A 12,953-nucleotide genomic window follows, 5' to 3' on the forward strand; every position below is an offset into this window, starting at 1 on the left:
CCAGGCACTGTTCTGGGTACTTAACATGTATCAACTCATTTAATCCTCATAGCCTTATGAGGTAAAAACTACTTTTGAGATAAGGGGCTAAGGTGGAATTTGATACCACACTCATTAATAATCCCTCTCCATAAATGTATGTGTGAGGGTGTGTGTGTTTTGGAGATAATATCATTTTTACCTACCATGGAAATAAGTTTTGATGATCTAAAACATCTGAAATGTTATGTTTTGAAGTCACAACATGGAAGAAAACTAGATACAAAAAAGAAAACACACATACAATACTTAAACTGATTCTACAGGAAGCATCCATAAAACTCCAAAATAAGTCCTTTCTTTATTCCAGCACAGCCACTTTTAGTGATGGCTGTACCAAGCCACTGCACTGTACAGGGAAAGGGACTCTGACAGAGCTTCCTACTTAAAAATTCAAATTAAAAAACAGTTTTTAAAACTGTAATTTCAAGAATTCAAAACCGGTTTGTTTTATATCCCCTTTTTATGTTCGTGAACATTTGTAAGGGCCGGCGGCAGGAGCTGAAGTGGAGTGCTGTGGGTTGAGTTTGCATGCACAGCACTCCAGGACTGGAACATCTCACAAGGTTCAGTTTTCTGTAACCACAACCAAGTAACAGTTCAGAGCATCACGACTCCAGCCTCTTCAGAGTTATAGCCTAATTAACCTTCTATCTTAACAATTTACAGTCTCATTTGATCCCTCTTTGGTAGACCATACTCTCATCAAAGGGAAATCTGTCATCTTTAAAAACCTTTTCAACAATGAATGGGGTATCTTGCACAAAGTAGATACTCAAATACTGACAAATTCAATGGAGGATCTACCATCTCATTCATATTTCCACCACAATCCACAGAAACTTAGAGAGTTCTTGTCTTTTTCCAAGTATAACTATAGAAATTGGTATCTTTTATTTCCCTGTTTAAGCTTCAGTTACAAAGAATTATTAACACATAATCACGATAAAATATTTTTTGCTATTTAATTTACAAAAGAGTGTGTAAAGCCCAAATTAGGTTAATCTGGAAGTTATTCAACTGCAAATTTTTCAAGTCATTTTCAGTGATATCACATTATCACAACCATTAAAAGAAATATATTGATATGTATTATACATGTTATATCTGTATCAAGTACTATGGACAATTAAATGGTGAAGCAATAAAACAATGTACATAGATTATAATTTATATAGAATTTTAAACTGAGACAACTATCAAAGAATTAAGACTCATACATGAAAATAATTTTTTTCATTTCTAACCCTTTCAAATGGCAATATTCAGTTTAAAGTTAGACCTCCTTAAAGCGCTACTTTGTTTTCCAGTTCATTCCATACCCCATTTACATGATGTATAGTACATTATATAAATATCAGCCAGAAATAAAGTGGTATTTTAAAGGGACAAGGCATTCTAGGTTTAAAAACACAACTAAAGAATACCTTTTTTGTTTGTATCTGCACTTCGGTAAAGAAAGTCCAATAATAATGACATATAAGCCAGTGGTGCTTTAACTCGTGAGCTACAGAGTTAGAGATGGGCAAATATCATCATCAATTAGACATGTTTCATTCTATCACATGAATTGAGGAAGCACTTTATTAGCTGCAAATATAATTATATATAAAATGTATATATATTTATGTACAAATTTTATATGTTTATAAAATTTAAACTCAAATAGAAGCACATGTCCTCTAAAACAATGTAAACTACAACCAAAATAAAAGGAAAAAAAACGGTGACAAGCTGAATATAAGCAACTATTTCCAGTTTTTCCGTTACAGTTGTTTTTACTTTATTAAGTAGTAGTTAACAAAATCAGACAAATTAATGGAAAAAAAAAATTTAACATGAGAAAATCCCGTTGATTTTTTGGCAAACTGAGAAAATACTATCAATTGCTTTTTACTATAGCACATGTCAATCTAGTTCACAGAACACCAGTGTGCCCAGGATGCATTTAGTGAGAATCACAAAGTTCATCCACTACAAGCCAATGCTGTGTCTTATTACTTTTATAAACTGTACAGCTTTCAGAAATTTTAAGTCTGTTCTACTTAGTACCTTAGACTCCTCTCAGAATATTTACTTATACTTTCAAATCTAAACCACATTTGGTATCTAGCAACATATTTTCTAATCCATAAAACAACACACAGCACATTACTTGGTTTCTGAAGTCTTATTTTACCTTTAACCCCCTTTAGTATCACATATGTGACTAATAACTTGTCCAGTGTCACAGAGCAGGAGCAAAGTCTTAGACTGTAATCTTATTCAATGTTTACTGTAAAAGCAACACATTCTTGTAAAAGATTCAAACCATGCAAAAATGAAGAAACTAAAAGTACCCACCATAGATGGTGGTGACAGTTGCACAATGTGAATGTACTTAATGCCACTGATTATATATTGTAAAATATTTACAATGGTAAATTTTATGTGTGTTTTACCACAAGTTTAAAAACAATGTATATAGGATCATACAAAAATAGTCTTCTTTATATAAAATTATGTATGTATAGGTAGGGGATTTGCATTCTGTGATACTGCATGTGCCTATAATAATTTATTTATTCCATGTGTGACTCAAGAGAATTTAGGTAGTTTCCAGATTTTCACCATAAAAACAGAACATTCCTCTATATAAAGTCTACACAGCTCATGTCCATTCACTGCAATGTAACTTGAATTCTGTTTTTACCACTGCACTATAAACAAGTCCATATTCTCTTTCCATGTGCTTTTTATTATTATTACTATATTAAAATTAGCCTCTTGAAATTTCTGGCATTTCACACAAACAACAAAGTTGTGATCTCTCTGTAACCAGCCACCATGGTTAATAGAGCTGTCATGAAGTCAATTCACAAGGTAAGTCTGAGGGACTTCGGAATCCTTTTTAGAATGAGACGGAGGAAGCACCTGCTTAGGGACAGCAATCTTTGTGGCAAGGCTGGCACTGTTTTCAATTGATTAAGGAAGACTTTTCCATATTCCCCAAAAACCTGAGGTAAGGAACTTTCTGCCAGGCCTCACCAAGATTTTTCTCTACACAGCATCCTTGTGATGAGCATAAGTGACTGCTCTCTGCTCTCACCATCTGCAACATACCTGCCCCTCTTTTGTCTCTACTCCATCTTCTCCCCACGTGATCCCTTAATGGTGGGTTCTGGATTTCACAGCCATCAATTTTTCTAGTTACTATCAAAGCTATGCATTCACAGAATTGTTGAAAAAACAAATTCTTACCCTAAATGAAAACTTCTCAGTCTTGCAAAATTGGTAAATACAAGTTCCCAATGGGTTTTTAATAGTTGCTAATTTTACTTACAACATTTAGCTTGCTTAACACATTATTTAAAAGGGATTGCTTCCATTCATTTTGAAGGTCATTGTGTTTTTAATTTTCAGTGTTTAAAAAGGACAATTAAAGACTCATTATCATTACCATCATTATAAACATCACATTCATCCTGGATGTTTTTAAAGAAATGTTTACATGTTATCATTTTTGTCCCCAAGCAAGATGAGAAGGGCATCTCCTTCCATTATCTCCAGTTATACCAACTAGGACACAGAGCAATGAAAAGACTTCCTCAATGTCATTCACCTTTTTAAGCAGCAAAATTTGTACTAGAACAGAGTCTTCTCACACCTAGACTAGTGCTCTTTTCTTTAAACCACATTTCATCAAAAGCCATGTAATTTCAACTGCACCTAATTATAAACAAATCACTTAAAGTTCTGAAAATTAAAAAACAACTTTAAAATAGTTTATAATTATTTGTACTAAGTTTGAGAAGCAGTTACTTAAAGAGTCTAAAAATCATTTGGTGCCACACTCAAAATTTTCCTCATCATGTCCCCACTCCACTATCCTGTACTGACACCAGTATCTTTTCAGTTTTTAGGGAGGGATTCAGGTGGATATGGTCATCAGTGAGCAAACTGGGCTCCTGGAAGCAACTGTAGGATATAATGAGGCCTTGGTCAACTAAGAATATTCACAAATTATTAGGAGTTAAATGCATCCTTTTGATCACGGGCCCACTAATGACATGGTCTTTGCTGATTAATAAAAGCTCAGAGGCCACAAAATCAAGAAAATACCAAGACGTTGAAAACAGTTATTCAGATAAATAACTTTAACATTTAGAAAGCATAAGGCTTATTCAAATTAAATAGTGTAAATCACCATAATGTAAGAAAAACATTTAAATCAACATGGGTTATACCTCGTTGGTGCATGCACACACATGTACAGTCACACACACACACACACACACACACACACACACACGGAAACTTCCTCTTTCAGGGGAGACAGAACATCAGACCACACAGTGCCTTCTAAGAGATTAGGGGATGTCTGTGAAAACTAATCAGAATTCACCGTAGACATGCACCTTGCTCAGCTACAGAATGATGGTGAGAGCAGCAGGAGGCAGCAGTGCCCCTTTAATTAGTATGCAAAAACAGTAGCTGGTGGACAATAAAAATAATGGGAGATCCACAGTACAAGAAAAGCCTAGGGCAAATGGAGGAAATTCAGCTGGGAACATCATAAAGAACGATAATGAAGCACAAAGGACCCCTTGAAAAGGCAATGAGCAAACAGAAGAAATTAGGACAATGCAGTAAAATGAAGATGGGATTTCCATCTTAAAGGCAAGACATCAAACCTACAGTTAAGTAGCTTGTGGTAAGTATTTTCTTTCTTCATTACCTTAAGATGTTAGGCTGGTGTCTTATTTGGGAACTGAATTGATAGATGAATGTTTTTAACTACCCACATATGAGAAACTGACAGGAAAAGGTTAAAATGTTTTCAGCTGCAGAAAAAAATTATTAAAATCAGTGCTACAACTTCCAAGAACAGAAGGCATTCCCAGCATGCAATCACTGGCCCACTTCACATCATGACACTGAGAGATGTTAGAAAGAGGTAACATTTCAAATATGACAAAGTCATGAGGGCCAGGTCTCTTGCCACCTAAAAATCCTCAATATGGGAAGTGAGCCAAATGACTCTATTAATTGTAACTATACCAGAATTCATCTGACACCAATAATCCAAATGAGGATAAGGCAAATAAAGTATTAACAATATTGTCTTCCCCTTGGCGCATTCCAAGTGACTTTATAAACTAAAACTAAAAGGAAATAAGAATACAACCCTTCATATTTTCATATAAGTTTAAACACTAATATTGATTTAAGTACTGTGTGCCAGATACTCTGATCAATAAAGTATCTCAGTTTAATCCTTACCTCACCTGGAGGGAATCTGCACAGTAAGCCTAGGACTTCAACACGGGTCTCAGTGGTGCACCCGGAAAACTCAACTGCTATAACCAGTTTGAGAAATGTTTGCTGGTGTTCTCAGGCAGAAACAGGTGCCCATTCCCTACCCAGAGTTACAATAATTTACATGACCATTGACCTACCTCCCTAAAATAGTGCCCTGAGGGCAGGGGCTGGCTTCACTACCCAGCCCAGGCATAGTACTTGGCACAAGCTCCTTTCTGAGGCACAGGATGACTCCTGAGCCCACAACACCCAGCACCACCTCCACTGCAGGCCATACCACACACAGCGGGTCAGTCAGGCCTACCAACCCTACCTCCAAATGTTCCGCTAATCCAGGGGCTGCAAAGTAGAAGCCTTCCCAAGCATCTTATCCTTTTCATTTTTAGTTTTTATGGCACTGGAATGTTCTTAGGCTGAACAGGCATGCCCCAGTACTCCAGAAGCCTCTTTACTCCTCGCTGGCACCACTTTTATAACTCAGAGCCATGACCAGTCCCACCTGCTTCATCACCAGGAAGAGTGCAGCTGCCTCCTTAATTTAATGCCTGGCACAAAGCACATACTCAATACATGACTAATTGAAATGCTTTCCAAACACAGGTTATGGGAGGATTTCTTGGTGACAGCAGAGCCATGCGGAAAACAAATAGTAGTTAATCCTTTTCAGTCCTCATCCTACTTACCACCAGCACATTTAGCCCTAGCTGATCCTTCCTCCTGTAAAATCGCCTCTCTTAGAGTTTAGAGCCACATTCTCCTTGAAGACTCCACAGCCATTGCTACCAATATCCTGGACTGGCTCCTCTTCCTCTGTTTTCACAGCTTCCACGCAACTATCTGCCTATGAGATTACAACTGCTTCTTAACTAGAATCCCTACACCAGGGCTTCCCCTTTCCAGGTGAACAAGTACAGTGAGGCTGGAATTCTTTCTCTCAATCATAAATGTGGGAGACACATTTATGTCTGGAGAGCGCCCCTCTGTCTAAAGCTTACTGCATCACTGTTGTCACAGCACCTCCCAGGACTATTCTATCTGCTACCTCACTGGTCGGAGCCATATCTTACCCTCCTGCTAATCTGTTCCAACTGTCCTAACATAGCACTTGTGTGCCCTATGATAAGAGACAGATGGGTTTTAAATCATAAGATCCTCTACAAAGGTACAGCTCTAAAAGCTGCATTTATCTGGGCATTTGCTTATCTTTTCCAACTGTTATTCACTCTAAAGGTGATCTCCATAAAACATTAGATTTTACGTGAAATAAGTTTGCATAGCACAAAATAAACTTATTTTATTCTCCTCTAGCAGCAGCAAGAAAAAATCAACCTCTGAATTAAGGAAAATGGAATTTAAATTGGAATTTGAGCATTAATCCAGATTTCCAACTGAATTCTCACAACCAGTTCTCTTAGACAATCCCATCTTTTCCCTCAATGATAATTCTGTCTTCCAGTTTCTGGACAGCAGCCCCATCCCCCTCTTGCGCTACTATAAACACACAGACCTGCATCTTCTGGTGTTTACCAGTGTTGCATGGACTCTGCTGGTGCTCAATAAATATTAATTGAATTCATCCTTTACTTGAATGTCAGAGGCATTAGCTGGTCATAATCTATTTGCACAAATAAGAAAAAATGTCAAAGAGCAACATGAGATTTTATGTATTACTAATCCAGTTTAAGGCAGATAAGAATGTGACAAATGGCTGTTTTTCATTACCATTTTTGACTGAGCATGAACCTTCTACCTGTAGTACACCATTGCTACAATGAAAACTCCCAAATCTAATTCTTCTTCCATAACTAGTGAAGCTTCATCATAACCAGTGATGAATTTAAAGTGGAAACAGCACTGTTTAAAGAAGGCTGCTTCCATGATACGAAGTGATTCTCTCCTTAATGGCAAAACTTCTTAAACCTTTCTAAATTTCCATGTTGATCAAAGAACCCTTTTTATTTTCTACTCAAGAAACCATTTAAAGTTTTCTCCTTAATTTTTATTATTACTTGGAATTTCTTTATATTAAAACACAACACTTGATTTGTAACATCAACTCACATGTCTTATTTTAGTAAATTCAAGTCACAAATGTCAATTTGAAGCATATTAAACTTTTCAAGCTTTAAGTTGTTTTCAATTTGTTTAAGTGTGCCTGAGAGCTAAGTGGAGCTATTTATTTTTATTTTTCAGTTAATTTTTCATACAGTTAAATAGTATTTAGGCTAATTTGCTAAAATGACTAACATGGTTTTAAAAGATAATCCTAAACCTCTTACTGTATTTGGCCCTCCCTTTTTTTTTTTTTTTTAATTATTATTATACTTTAAGTTTCAGGGTACAGGTGCACAATGTGCAGGTTTGTTACATAGGTATCCATGTGCCATGTTGGTGTGCTGCACTCGTTAACTCGTCATTTAGCATTAGGTATATCTCCTAATGCTGTCCCTCCCCCCTCCCCCCACCCCACAACACTCCCCGGAGTGTGATGTTCCCCTTCCTGTGTCCATGTGTTCTCATTGTTCAATTCCCACCTATGAGTGAGAACATGTGGTGTTTGGTTTTTTGTCCTTGCGATAGTTTACTGAGAATGATGGTTTCCAGCTTCATCCATGTCCCTACAAAGGACATGAACTCATCATTTTTTATGGCTGCATATAGTATTCCATGGTGTATATGTGCCATATTTTCTTAATCCAGTCTCTCGTTGTTGGACATTTGGGTTGGTTCCAAGTCTTTGCTATTGTGAATAATGCCGCAATAAACATACGTGTGCATGTGTCTTTATAGCAGCATGATTTATAGTCCTTTGAGTATACACCCAGTAATGGGATGGCTGGGTCAAATGGTATTTCTAGTTCTAGATCCCTGAGGAATCGCCACACTGACTTCCACAATGGTTGAACTAGTTTACAGTCCCACCAACAGTGTAAAAGTGTTCCTATTTCTCCACATCCTCTCCAGCACCTGTTGTTTCCTGACTTTTTAATGATCGCCATTCTAACTGGTGTGAGATGGTATCTCATTCTGGTTTTGATTTGCACTTCTCTGATGGCCAGTGATGATGAGCATTTTTTCATGTGTTTTTTGGCTGCATAAATGTCTTCTTTTGAGAAGTGTCTGTTCATGTCCTTTGCTCACTTTTTGATGGGGTTGTTTGTTTTTTTCTTGTAAATTTGTTTGAGTTCATTGTACATTCTGGATATCAGCCCTTTGTCAGATAAGCAGGTTGCGAAAATTTTCTCCCATTTTGTAGGTTGCCTGTTCACTCTGATGGTAGTTTCTTTTGCTGTGCAGAAGCTCTTTAGTTTAATTAGATCCCATTTGTCAATTTTGGCTTTTGTTGCCATTGCTTTTGGTGTTTTAGACATGAAGTCCTTGCCCATGCCTATGTCCTGAATGGTATTGCCTAGGTTTTCTTCTAGGGTTTTTATGGTTTTAGGTCTAACATGTAAGTCTTTAATCCATCTTGAATTAATTTTTATATAAGATGTAAGGAAGGGATCCAGTTTCAGCTTTCTACATATGGCTAGCCAGTTTTCCCAGCACCATTGATTAAACAGGGAATCCTTTCCCCATTTCTTGTTTTCAGGTTTGTCAAAGATCAGATAGTTATACATATGCGGCATTATTTCTGAGGGCTCTGTTCTGTTCCATTGATCTATTGCTCTGTTTTGGTACCAGTACCATGCTGTTTTGGTTACTGTAGCCTTGTAGTATAGTTTGAAGTCAGGTAGCGTGATGCCTCCAGCTTTGTTCTTTTGGCTTAGGATTGACTTGACGATGCGGGCTCTTTTTTGGTTCCATATGAATTTTAAAGTAGTTTTTTCCAATTCTGTGAAGAAAGTCATTGGTAGCTTGATGGGGATGGCATTGAATCTATAAATTACCTTGGGCAGTATGGCCATTATCATGATATTGATTCTTCCAACCCATGAGCATGGAATATTCTTCCATTTGTTTGTATCCTCTTTTATTTCATTGATCAGTGGTTTGTAGTTCTCCTTGAGGAGGTCCTTCACATCCCTTGTAAGTTGGATTCCTACGTATTTTATTCTCTTTGAAGCAATTGTGAATGGGAGTTCACTCATGATTTGGCTCTCTGTTTGTCTGTGACTGGTGTAGAAGAATGCTTGTGATTTTTGTACATTGATTTTGTATCCTGAGACTTTGCTGAAGTTGCTTATCAGCTTAAGGAGATTTTGGGCTGATAATGGGGTTTTCTAGATATACAATGATGTCATCTGCAAACAGGGACAATTTGACTTCCTCTTTTCCTAATTGAATACCCTTTATTTTCTTCTCCTGCCTGATTGCCCTGGCCAGAACTTCCAGCACTATGTTGAATAGGAGTGGCGAGAGAGGGCATCCCTGTCTTGTGCCAGTTTTCAAAGGGAATGCTTCCAGTTTTTGCCCATTCAGTATGATACTGGCTGTGGGTTTGTCATAGACAGCTCTTATTATTTTGAGATACGTCCCATCAATACCTAATTTATTGAGAGTTTTTAGCATGAAGGTTGTTGAATTTTGTCAAAGGCCTTTTCTGCATCTATTGAGATAATCATGTGGTTTTTGTCTTTGGTTCTGTTTATATGCTGGATTACATTTATTGATTTGCATACGTTGAACCAGCCTTGCATCCCAGGGATGAAGCCCACTTGATCGTGGTGGATAAGCTTTTTGATGTGCTGCTGGATTCGGTTTGCTAGTATTTTATTGAGGATTTTTGCATCAATGTTCATCAAGGATATTGGTCTGAAATTCTCTTTTTTGGTTATGTCTCTGCCAGGCTTTGGTATCAGGACGATGCTCGCTTCATAAAATGTGTTAGGGAGGATTCCCTCTTTTTCTATCGATTGGAATAGTTTCAGAAGGAATGGTACCAGTTCCTCCTTGTACCTCTGGTAGAATTCAGCTGTGAATCCATCAGGTCCTGGGCTCTTTTTTGTTGGTAAGCTATTGATTATTGCCACAATTTCAGAGCCTGTTATTGGTCTATTCAGAGATTCAACTTCTTCCTGGTTTAGTCTTGGGAGGGTGAGTTTGTCGAGAAATTTATCCATTTCTTCTAGATTTTCTAGTTTATTTGCATAGAGGTGTTTGTAGTATTCTCTGATGGTAGATTGTATTTCTGTGGGATGAGTGGTGATATCCCCTTTATCATTTTTTATTGTATCTATTTGATTCTTCTCTCTTTTCTTTTATTAGTCTTGCTAGCAGTCTATCGATTTTGTTGATCTTTTCAAAAAACCAGCTCCTGGATTCATTAATTTTTTGAAGGGATTTTTGTGTCTCTATTTCCTTCAGTTCTGCTCTGATTTTAGTTATTTCTTGCCCTCTGCTAGCTTTTGAATGTGTTTGCTCTTGCTTTTCTAGTTCTTTTAATTGTGATGTTAGGGTGTCAATTTTGGATCTTTCCTGCTTTCTCTTGTGGGCATTTAGTGCTATAAATTTCCCTCTACACACTGCTTTGAATGTGTCCCAGAGATTCTGGTATGTTGTGTCTTTGTTCTCATTGTTTTCAAAGAACATCTTTATTTCTGCCTTCATTTCGTTATGTATCCAGTAGTCATTCAGGAGCAGGTTGTTCAGTTTCCATGTAGTTGAGCGGTTTTGAGTGAGTTTCTTAATCCTGAGTTCTAGTTTGATTGCACTGTGGTCTGAGAGACAGTTTGTTATAATTTCTGTTCTTTTACATTTGCTGAGGAGAGCTTTACTTCCAACTATGTGGTCAATTTTGGAATAGGTGTGGTGTGGTGCTGAAAAAAATGTATATTCTGTTGATTTGGGGTGCAGAGTTCTGTAGATGTCTATTAGGTCCACTTGGTGCAGAGCTGAGTTCAATTCCTGGGTATCCTTGTTAACTTTCTGTCTCATTGATCTGTCTAATGTTGACAGTGGGGTGTTAAAATCTCCCATTATTATTGTGTGGGAGTCTAAGTCTCTTTGTAGGTCACTGAGGACTTGCTTTATGAATCTGGGTGCTCCTGTATTGGGTGCATATATATTTGGGGTAGTTAGCTCGTCTTGTTGAATTGATTCCTTTACCATTATGTAATGGCCTTCTTTGTCTCTTTTGATCTTTGTTGGTTTAAAGTCTATTTTATCAGAGACTAGGATTGCAACCCCTGCCTTTTTTTGTTTTCCATTTGCTTGGTAGATCTTCCTCCATCCTTTTTTTTTGAGTCTATGTGTGTCTCTGCACATGAGACGGGTTTCCTGAATACAGCACACTGATGGGTCTTGACTCCTTATCCAATATGCCAGTCTGTGTCTTTTAATTGGAGCATTTAGCCCGTTTATATTGAAAGTTAATACTGTTATGTGTGAATTTGATCCTGTCATTATGATGTTAGCTGGTTATTTTGCTTGTTAGTTGATGCAGTTTCTTCCTAGCCTCAATGGTCTTTACAATTTGGCATGTTTTTGCAGTGGCTGGTACCGGTTGTTCCTTTCCATGTTTAGTGCTTCCTTCAGGAGCTCTTTTAGGGCAGGCCTGGTGGTGACAAAATCTCTCCACATTTGCTTGTCTGTAAAGTATTTTATTTCTCCTTCACTTATGAAGCTTAGTTTGGCTGGATATGAAATTCTGGGTTGAAAATTCTTTTCTTTAAGAATGTTGAATATTGGCCCCCACTCTCTTCTGGCTTGTAGAGTTTCTGCCAAGAGATCAGCTGTTAGTCTGATGGGCTTCCCTTTGTGGATAACCCAACCTTTCTCTCTGGCCGCCCTTAACATTTTTTCCTTCATTTCAACTTTGGTGAATCTGACAATTATGTGTCTTGCAGTTGCCCTTCTCGAGGAGTATCTTTGTGGCATTCTCTGTATTTCCTGAATCTGAATGTTGGCCTGCCTTGCTAGATTGGGGAAGTTCTCCTGGATAATATCTTGCAGAGTGTTTTCCAAGTTGGTTCCAATCTCCCCATCACTTTCAGGTACACCAATCAGACGTAGGTCTGGTCTTTTCACATAGTCCCATATTTCTTGGAGGCTTTGTTCGTTTCTTTTTATTCTTTTTTCTCTAAACTTCCCTTCTTGCTTCATTTCATTCATTTCATCTTCCATCACTGATACCCTTTCTTCCAGTTGATCGCATTGGCTCCTGAGGCTTCTGTATTCTTCAGGTAGTTCTCAAAACTTGGCTTTCAGCTCCATCAGCTCCTTTAAGCACTTCTCTGCATTTGTCATTTTAGTTATACATTCATCTAATTTTTTTTTCAAAGTTTTTAACTTCTTTGCCATTGGTTTGAATTTCCTTCTGTAGCTCGGAGTAGTTTGATCGTCTGAAGCCTTCTTCTCTCAACTCATCAAAGTCATTCTCCGTCCAGCTTTGTTCCGTTGCTGGTGAGGAACTGCGTTCCTTTGGAGGAGGAGAGGCGCTCTGCTTTTTAGAGTTTCCAGTTTTTCTGCTCTGTTTTCTCCCCATCTTTTGGTCTTTGATGATGATGATGTACAGATGGGTTTTTGGTGCGGGTGTCCTTTCTGTTTGTTAGTTTTCCTTCTAACAGACAGGACCCTCAGCTGCAGGTCTGTTGGAGTTTGCTAGAGGTCCATTCCAGACCCTGTTTGCCTGGGTGTCAGCAGCGGTGGCTGCAGAACAGCAGATTTTCATG

At 37.7% G+C, this 12,953-nt stretch overlaps 1 protein-coding gene across 4 annotated transcripts in view; it reads right to left on the reverse strand.

Annotated features, from left to right (window-relative positions):
* SMAP1 (small ArfGAP 1) overlaps nt 1-12,953 on the reverse strand; it is a 198,770-nt gene that overhangs the window by 9,757 nt on the left and 176,060 nt on the right. The window lies entirely within an intron of this gene.

The sequence above is a fragment of the Nomascus leucogenys genome, chromosome 3, assembly GCF_006542625.1.
Source record: "Nomascus leucogenys isolate Asia chromosome 3, Asia_NLE_v1, whole genome shotgun sequence".
In the NCBI taxonomy this organism is placed as follows: Eukaryota; Metazoa; Chordata; class Mammalia; order Primates; family Hylobatidae; genus Nomascus; species Nomascus leucogenys.